This window comes from Scylla paramamosain, unplaced genomic scaffold (assembly GCF_035594125.1).
Source record: "Scylla paramamosain isolate STU-SP2022 unplaced genomic scaffold, ASM3559412v1 Contig20, whole genome shotgun sequence".
Classification (NCBI taxonomy): domain Eukaryota; kingdom Metazoa; phylum Arthropoda; class Malacostraca; order Decapoda; family Portunidae; genus Scylla; species Scylla paramamosain.
The window spans coordinates 1,027,501-1,037,500 of record NW_026973685.1 but is presented as its reverse complement, the minus strand read 5'-3'; the positions used below and the strand labels follow the sequence as shown (position 1 = coordinate 1,037,500).

Genomic DNA, 10,000 nt, shown 5'->3' with positions numbered 1-10,000 from the left:
GTGTAGTAAATATTTAAGAGAGTTCTTAAAGAAAATAGATCGCTGAGAGAGAAAAAAGAATGTCAAGCAAAGAGGACAAAGAAAAAATCAATAACTTTGCTTCCTTCTTCCTTCCTTCCTTCCTTCTTTCAACCTTTCCTTCAGCATATTCCTCCATCACTTCTTCCTTCATATCTCCTCTCCTTTAACCCGTTTACTCCTCATCCCTTTTACATTTTTATCTCCTCCTTCCTCTTCCTCCTCCTTCTCCTCCTTGCCAAAATAACATTGCCTTCCTAATATCCTTCATCCCCCTACCCACCCCCCAATATCCTCAGTATCCTTTTGTGTCCCACGCTTCCTAACCTCCCTGCCCCATCCTTCCCCTTCCTTCATCCTTCTCCATACACTCCGGCCTCGCTTCTTATAAACAGACGAAGACGAAGCCAAAGTCAAGAAGCCGAACACACACATACTTCCGAACGAGGGCAGTGGTGGTGGTGGTGGTGGTGGTTGTGTTTAGTGATTGAGAATATTGGTTTCAGGCAAGTTGGTTGTGTGTGTGGGGGAGAAAATACTTATATTAAGGTGAGCAGTGAGACAGGTATTGGTGCTTGGGTCGTGATGGTGGTGGTGCTTGTGGTGGTGATGATGGTGATGGCGGTTGTCTGTTCTCTTTGTGTTTTATTGTTTATTTATTTATTTATTTATTTATTTATTCATGTCATTTGGCCCTTTTGTTTGTTTTGATTGTTACTATTGCATGTATTATGCATTAATCTATTTATTCGATAATAGTAGTAGTAGTAGTAGTAGTAGTAGTAACAGTAATAGTAGTAGTAGTAGTAGTAGTAGTAGTAGTAGTAGTAGTGCTAAAGCAATAACAGAGAGAGAGAGAGAGAGAGAGAGAGAGAGAGAGAGAGAGAGAGAGAGAGAGAGAGAGACCAGAGGAACCATGAATCTATCAACTTTCCTCTCTCTCTCTCTCTCTCTCTCTCTCTCTCTCTCTCTCTCTCTCTCTCTCTCTCTCTCTCTCTCTTTCTTCTTCCTACTATTTTTTTTCCTCTACTCCTCCTCTTCCTCCTCTTTCTTCTTTGCCTCTCTTCATACTCATCTTTCTCCTCCTCTTTATCTTCCTTTTCCTTCTCCTCGTCCTACTTCTCTTCCTCCTTTTCTTTCTCCTCGTCTTACTCTTCCTCTTCTTCTTCCTCTTCCTCCTCCTCCTCCTCTTCCTCCTTTTCCTTCTCCTCGTCCTACTCCTCCTCCTCCCCTTTTTCCTTCTCCTCCTCTTTCTCCTCTTCCTCCTCCTTTTCCTTATCCTTCTCGTCTTACTCCTCCTCCGCTCTCACTTCTTTCTGCTTCCCCACTCTCTCTTTCTCATTTACGTTTGTGTGTGAGAGAGAGAGAGAGAGAGAGAGAGAGAGAGAGAGAGAGAGAGAGAGAGAGAGAGAAAGTATGGGCCAGTATTTACTGTACAAAAGCGGTCTTCAACACGAGAGACATGAGAGCAGGCACGGCTGGCAGCGAGGGGGCGCGCGGCGTTTGCCTGGGAACAAAATGGCGTCCCATTTCCCACTTGTCGCTACTCACAATATTGGTGCTCGATAAGGAGTGAGTGGCGGCCATCTTGCAAATCAATGAATTACAGATAATGTGGTATTTGAACGTTAACTAAAGAAATACTGAATTAACCTAAATACTATATTAGTGATGGTTTGCATTCTCTCTCTCTCTCTCTCTCTCTCTCTCTCTCTCTCTCTCTCTCTCTCTCTCTCTCTCTCTCTCTCTCTGCGTGTGTGGACATCTGGTTCTCCTACACGTTCTCATCGCAATACTCTTCCAGTAAATCCATGAACAAAAACTATTTCTATAAAAAATATATTTTATGACAATATGTGTGTGTGTGTGTGTGTGTGTGTGTGTGTGTGAAGAGGCAAGGAAGTGTTTATTGGCGTTGCCTTACACACACTGTATTCACACTGTGCAGGTGTCTGACTCTGCCTCAGTGTGTCAGGCCGAAGCTGCCACACAGACACTTGTTTTTCCTTTTTAAGGCTTCCTCTCATCACACCGTGACACCTGATGACTATTATACAGGCACTGGTGCTAGGGATAGTAGTGGTAGTGGTAGTAGTGGTGGTGGTACGAGTAGTAGTAGCAGTTGTAGTAGTAGTAGTAGTAGTAGTAGTAGTAGTAGTAGTAGTAGTAGTAGTAGTAGTAGTAGTAGTGGTGGTTGTAGTAGTAGTAGTACCAGAAGTAGTAATGGAGGTGGTAGTAGTAGTAGTAGTAGTAGTAGTAGTAGTAGTAGTAGTAGTAGTAGCAATGGTGGTGATAATAGCAGTAGTAGTAGTAGTAATGGTGGTAGTAGTGATAGTTCTAGTGGTGGTATTAGTAGTAGTAGCAGTAGTAGTAGTAGTAGTAGCAACGGTGGTAGTAGTAGTAGTAGTAGTAGTAGTAGTAGTAGTAGTAGCAGCTGTAGTAATGGTGGTGGTAGTAGTAGTAGTCTCTTCTAGACAGGGTGGAATCAAAAGCTTTTCGTCTCATCAACTCCTCTCCTCTAACTGACTGTCTTCAGTTTCTCTCTCACCGCTGCAATGTTGCATCTCTAGCTGTCTTCTACCGCTATTTTCATGCTAACTGCTCTTCTGATCTTGCTAACTGCATGCCTCCTCTCCTCCCGCGGCCTCGCTGCACAAGACTTTCTTCTTTCTCTCAGTCCTATTCTGTCCACCTCTCTAACGCAAGAGTTAACCAGTATTCTCAATCATTCATCCCTTTCTCTGGTAAACTCTGGAACTCCCTGCCTGCTTCTGTATTTCCACCTTCCTATGACTTGAATTCCTTCAAGAAGGACGATTCAAGACACTTATCCTTCAATTTTTGGCTACCACTTTGGACCCTTTTATGGGACTGGCATTTCAATGGGCATTTTTTTTTATTCGACTTTTGTTGCCCTTGGCCAGCGTCTTTCCTTCATAAAAAGTAGTAGTAGTAGTAGTAGTAGTAATGGTAGTGGTGCTAGTAGTAGCAGTACTAGTAGCAGCAGCAGTAGTAGTAGTGGTAGTAGTAGTAATAGTAGTAGTAATAGCAGAAGTAGTCCCAATAGTCGCAGTAGTATTGACAGTAGTAGCAGTAGTAGAAGTACTCGTATTATTATTATTATTATTATTATTATTATTATTATTATTATTATGAGTAGTAGTAATAGAAGTAGTAGTAATAGAAGTAGTAGCAGTAATGGTGGTGGTGGTGGTGGTGGTGGTGGTGGTGGTGGTGGTGGTGGTAGTGGTGGTGGTGGTAGTGGTGGTGGTGGTAGTGGTGGTGGTGGTAGTGGTGGTGGTGGTGGTGGTGGTGGTGGTGGTGGTGGTGGTGGTGGTGGTAGTAGTAGTAGTAGCAGTAGAAATAGTAGTAGTAGTAGTAGCAGTAGTCGCAGTAGTATTAACAGTAGTAGCAGCAGTAGTAGTAGTAGTACTAGTATTAGTAGTAGTAGTAGTAGAAGCAGTCACAATCGTAGTAGTAGTAGTAGTAGTAGTAGTAGTAGTAGCAGTAGTCGCAGTAGTATTAGCAGTAACAGCAGTTGAAGTACTACTAGCATTAGTAGTAGTCATAATCGTAGTAGTAGTAGTTAGTAGTAGTAGTAGTAGTAGTAGTAGTAGTAGTAGTAGTAGTAGTAGTAGTTATAGCAGTAATAGTAGTAGTAGCAGTGATAATCGTAGTAGAAGAAGCAGCAATACTCGTAATAGTATTAGTAGTAGTAGTAGTAGTAGCAGTGATAATCGTAGTAGTAGTAGAAGTAGCAGTAATACTCGTAATAGTATTAGTAGTAGTAGTAGCAGTGATAATCGTAGTAGTAGTAGAAGTAGCAGTAATAATCGTAATAGTATTAGTAGTAGCAGTATTAGTAGTAGTAGTAGCAGGCCATGGCGGCAGAAAAGAGTGTCCTTTGTGTGAGTTTGTTTGTCTTTTGTAGTGAAAGAGGAAAGAGTGTTGCGGTAAGTAACAGTGATGGTGTTGGTGACAATGCACACTCATGTTGGCAGCCACACACACACACAATTTTGAAGGAGGGAAACAGACAACAGTGGGTGACGGCAAGCAGCCTTAGCGGGTGGCGTGACGTTGCTGCGAGCGTGGCGGAGAGGGAGATGACAGGAAGCAAGGGGCAGGTAGAGGAGGAGGAGGAGGAGGTAACGACAACAACTACTATTACTACTACTATTACTACTGCTACTACTACTACTACTACTACTATTATTTCTACCACAGTTACTACTATTTCTGCTACTGCTACTGGTGCTGCTGCTGCTCCTCCTCCTCCTCCTCCTCCTCCTCCTCCTCCTCCTCCTACTACTACTACTACTACTAATAATAATAATAATAATAATAAAAATAATAATAATAGATTTACTACTATTAGGAGGAGGATACACGGGTGGAGGATGGAGAGAGAGAGAGAGAGAGAGAGAGAGAGAGAGAGAGAGAGAGAGAGAGAGAGAGAGAGAGAGAGAGAGAGAGAGAGAGAGAGAGAGAGAGAGAGAGCAGGCAAACAACTGTGTGTGTGTGTGTGTGTGTGTGTTATAACAAGACAAGTGTCATTAAAAAGCACGTAATTTACTGACAAGCATTGCACGACAACATTACTGCGGTGATTAAAAGTACTCCTGTAAAATGCAACGTGGCATCATACAAGCCAGGCAGGAGGGCAGCGAGGCCCAGCGACCTTGAAAACAGCTGACTGACTCACAAGAGAGAGAGAGAGAGAGAGAGGGGGAGAGAGAGAGAGAGAGAGAGAGAGAGAGAGAGAGAGAGAGAGAGAGAGAGAGAGAGAGAGAGAGAGAGAGAGAGAGAGAGAGAGAGAGAGAGTGCACTGTAAGATTTTTTATTTATTTCTGTGAATAAATTACGGTATCCATGAATAGTATTTTTATCTGTAATCCTACACACACACACACACACACACACACTAATAATAATAATGATAATAATAATAATAATAATAATAATAATAATAATAATAATAATAATAATAATAATAATAATAATAATAAATAAATAAAAATAAAAATACTAAAAAATATGAATCAAGGAATGACGGTAAAGCGGACAGGGAGGCTTGCAAGGAAGTAGTAGTTGTAGTAGTAGTAGTAGTAGTAGTAGTAGTAGTAGTAGTAGTAGTAGTAGTAGTAGTAGTAGTAGTATAGTCAAAATAGTAGTATGAGTAGTCGTAACAATAATAATAATAGTCGTAGTAGTACTAGTAGAAGTAGTAGTAGTAACAGTTATCGAAATAGTAGTAGTAGTAGTAGTAGTAGTAGTAGTAGTAGAACTAATATTAGTATTAGTAGTAGAAGTAGAAGTAGAACGAGTATTAGTATTAGTAGTATTAGTAGTAGTAGCAGTAGTAGTAACAGAAGTAATTGTAGTGGCACTGGTAATTGTAGTAGTAGTAGTAGCATTTAGGTAGAGCGAGTGTGAGGTGCGGTTCACACCAGCCAGTCACTGTCACCGCCGTCCGTGACGTCATGAGTGGGGGAGGGAGCGAGGAGAGCAGCTCCTGTGTGGGCGGCGGAAAGGGGAAAGGAGCGTGAGGCGGGTGGGGACCAGAAGGAGTGGATGGTGGGTGGGGGCGGGAAGGGGAGGATGGCAGGCGGGGAGCTGGAAGGAGTGGGTTGCTGGTAGGGGCCTGGCAGGAGTGGGTGGCGAATGGCGGTTAGGAAGGAGTGGGTTGAAGGGAGGGGAGGAAGGAGTGGGAGGGGGTAAGGGCAGGAAGGCGTGCTGGCAGGTAGTGGCCGTGAAGGGGCTGCTGGCTGGTGGGCGGCCAGTAGCTGCTGCTGGCGGAAGTGGGAAGGAGTGGCTGGCGGGTGGTGGGGAGGGAGAGATTGGGGTGATAGGAGGCGTCTCTGACTTACACAACAAGATGGCGTCCTGTCTGAGATGGTGGCAAGTGTAGTTTCCCGGCCAGCGGCATTATGGGTCTTATAAAACAGGGGGGAGATCTTTCTGTACACAACATGCACTTGTACACAACACACGTGTGGCTGTACACCTGGCGGCTACTCAACACACCTGGTACACTACTGGTAGCACACTTCAGGGAGGGCTTGGCCAATCCTGGTTATCTTGACCACCACTACGTAAGTCTATGAGGAGGAACACAATGCGATACACACGCGCACCACACAAGATACGCCGCCACACTGGCTGCAGGCTGAGCGGCGTCCCTTTGGCTCAGTGTTTCGAGGCCGTTCGGTACTTGAGCGACACACAAAAGTCTATTTAATATACAGGGACTTGTTCAACCAACGAACACACTCATATCCACCAAAAAAATAAATAAAATAAATAAAATAAAATAAATAAATAAATAAATAAAATTAATTAAATAATTAAATTATACTAAATTATTAAAATTACTATTGCTTCTACTCTTACTACTACTATTACTGCTACTACTACTACTATTGTGTGTGTGTGATATTATTGATAGCAATCATAATAACAATATAACAACAATTACTACTACTACTATTATTACTACTATTACTACTACTATTACAAATATAAATGCTACTACTGCAACTGTTTTTGCAACAATTCTTAAGGCATTAATATTAATATTCACATAGTAGTAGTAGCAACAGTAGTAGTAGTAGTAGTAGTAGTAGTAGTAGTAGTAGTAGTTGTAGTAGTAGTAGTAGTAGTAGTGAGAAATCATGAATACTACCTCTACCACTACCACTACTACTACTACTACTACCACACAGGCATGCTTATGAAGGTCGTGAACAGTTCCATCTGGTACAAACTTAGCTGTGATGCGAGCAATGGCGCGTCACCTTGGTGGATCCCTGTCAAAGTGTCTTCTGAATTGTCTTTGCACTTCTTTGACATTTTCGTGCCTCCAGTAACACTTTATGACATGTTCTTTCTTCAAAGCTTAGTCTTACTTCTGCCATTATTATTTAGGCCAACTGTTTCTGAAAAAAAAAAAAAAAGAATTATAGCGAGTCAAACAGTGAGTACATTTTTGGATGACTCTCTCTCTCTCTCTCTCTCTCTCTCTCTCTCTCTCTCTCTCTCTCTCTCTCTCTCTCTCTCTCTCTCTGTTTATACAGATGATACAGATAGATAGATGTACACAGATACAGACTTGTGCTTGTGGAGTATAAATGTAAGAGCATGAAGCACAGTGTGTCTCTCCCCACAGGCACCTCCCGCCTCGCGCCTTCCTTCCTCCCGTCTCCCGGAGTGTACACACCTGCACTCTTGAGGTGAGTACACTTACTCTTTTCTTTCCTTGTAATTGTTTTCACTGTGTTTTCTACTGCACACACTCAGAAAGTAGAAAATGAGGCACTAACGAGGCAAGACTATATACCACAAAAACTGGACACAATCTGTCTATCTACCTGTCTACCTATCTGTCTCTGTCTGTCTGCATCCACATCTGTCCGCCTGTCTATATCCTCACCGGAACAGAGGGCGGAGCTTACGGTTTAGGAAGCTCTCTGTTCAACTGATTTTTGGGTCTTGTCGAGTTGATTACTGTTTGAGAAATGTGTGGGTTTTGGAGCCTTTTGTGTGAAACATCTATATACTTAATAGGGAGGCAAATACTGAACATGTCATGAACTTTATCGAGGAGTCTTTTCAAGCTGGAGTCCACGGCCTGTGAAACGAGGGGAGACCACTCCATTGTGTACTGGTGGGCATCTTTTCCGCCAAAGAAATCATTGCCAAAAATGCATACGGTCCACGCACGCACGCACGCACGCACGCACGCACGCACAAACACACACACACACACACACACACACACACACACACACACACACACACACACACACACACACACACACACACACACACATATGTTTAAATGTCTCTCAAACAGCTGGCATTTCAAAAAGAATTGTGGGTAATGTAACAAGTGAAGCAGTGGGTGACACGCAGTGTACTTCACGCTGCCCACATCTCATGCAATGCCTTCCTACATGGGCATCTACATGGCCGTCTTTTTAACAAAAGCAACAAGACGGCAAAATAAAATTCTTCGCTGTACATTTTCCGTAAAGAGTCTGCATCCAAAGCTTCCTCAGCCTTCAGTATTTGCAGGCTTCCCTTCATTCATAAGTACTTCACATTGTTATTAATACATGAAAATCTTGGACATAATGCAATATTCAAATTGGCAGAAAATGTTTCTCACACGAGAAGTAACAACGTTAACCTTATTTGTGCGATACTGACAACAATATTATTCACAAACAGTGTGACAAGTTGGACCAAAATTGTTGTGAACAGTTTGCCTCTTGATAGACAAAGTTCTTCTTACAACTGATAAAATGTTCAAACAAACAACAGGTTAAAAAGTAACCACTTCATCAACAAAAGCTGTGATTTTGATGCTATTTATTGCAGTCATCGCATTTGTTGCTGTTATCATTATTACTTTTATTATTATTATTATTATTATTATTATTATTATTATTATTATTATGTTGATGATGTTGTTGTTGTTGTTGTTGTTGGTATTTATTGTTGTTGTTGCCCTAGTTACCAGTATTAGTTATTAATTATGTTTATTAATGCTAGTTACTATTATTTGTTACTAATAATATTCTTATTGGTATTATTATTATTATTATTATTGTTGCTGTTGTTGTTGTTGTTGTTGTTGTTGCTGTTGTTGTTGGTGTAGTTATTAGTATTATTGTTATCACTACTCTTATTGTTATTGTTATTATCATCATTATTTTATTATTATTAAGTTAGTGTGAGACACTTGTATTAGTGTTTATCTTCTCTGTAGCGGCGCGGTACTGCCGCTGTACAATACAATTCATTATGTTGTTGTACATTATAATTTGTTTGCACTCCTGCCCTCTGCTCTACTGTACAATACACCGTCAGAGAGCCTCGGCTCACGTGACTGTGTATTGTATGTACACCTTGAAATACTTTATACAGGTTTGCTTACTTGATTACTTACTTAATTACTTACTTACTTGCACACACACACACACACACACACACACACACACACACACACACACACACACACACACACACACACACACACACACACACACAGTCAAGTCTTGCTTCGTGTTGTCTTGTCAAATGGTTTGGACACAACACACGTGCCATGCCGTGTGCCATAGTGTCTCTTACTCCCATCCACCTCTTTGTCTTGTCCCCACATCCCGGTGCTCAGGCCGGCCACTTCAAGGCTCAACTCCCTCCCTCCCGCACTGAGCCTTGCAAACCACGTCTCTCCTGCCCTGCTCCTCACTTGGGAAATTTCTTTGCAGGCTGCTGGCGAGAAGAACTGTGTCCCAAGCCCTCCACCATGGCCGCCGCTCCGAAAGTTTGCGTCCGTCGCGCGAAGCTCATCTTCCTGATGGAGAACGCAGGCAAGGACGTCTTGACCTTCGTGTTGAAGCGCGGCGCGCTGAACGCCCCCGCCACGCCGCCAGGCCAGTCCCTCATTGACTACCTTGACAACCTCCCTCAAGGCTCGACAGCCAACTATGGCAGGATGAGTAACAAACAAAAGAAAGCAGCACTGAACCACAGTTCAGTGCTGCTTATCCTCTGACGTGACTACTTTATTCATTATTTTTTGTATCATCAGCGAACTTAGATACTTTACAGGTGAGGTCCTCATCGATATCATTAACGTAAATAAGGAAAAGAACAGGGCCGAGCACAGATCCCTGTGGTACACCACTTAAAACTTCTCGCCAGTTTGAAAATGTACCATTTAAAACAACGCGCTGCTTTCTCTCAGACAGCCAGTCTGAGACAGCCAATTGAGAAGTTTTCCATTTATACCATATGACTTCAATTTAGCTAGTAGCCGGAACTTTGTCAAAAGCTTCTTGAAAATCTAGATACACTAAATCTACTGCCTTTGTTTCGTCGTAAATGGTGAAAATATCATTAAAGAAATCAAGAAGATTAGTTAGACAAGAACGTCTGTTTCGGAAGCCATGCTGTGAGTCATTGATTAAATCAT

General features: G+C 42.2%; 1 long non-coding RNA gene across 2 annotated transcripts in view; it reads left to right on the top strand.

Moving 5' to 3' along the window:
* The window catches only part of LOC135097443 (uncharacterized), a 24,321-nt gene extending 14,715 nt beyond the window's left edge, over positions 1-9,606 (top strand). For both annotated transcript variants that reach the window (XR_010265707.1, XR_010265708.1), the window contains exons 2-3: positions 7,187-7,250; positions 9,294-9,606. This is a non-coding gene — a long non-coding RNA (uncharacterized LOC135097443). The remainder of the gene's footprint in view (positions 1-7,186; positions 7,251-9,293) is intronic.
* Positions 9,607-10,000: the final 394 nt, after the last annotated feature.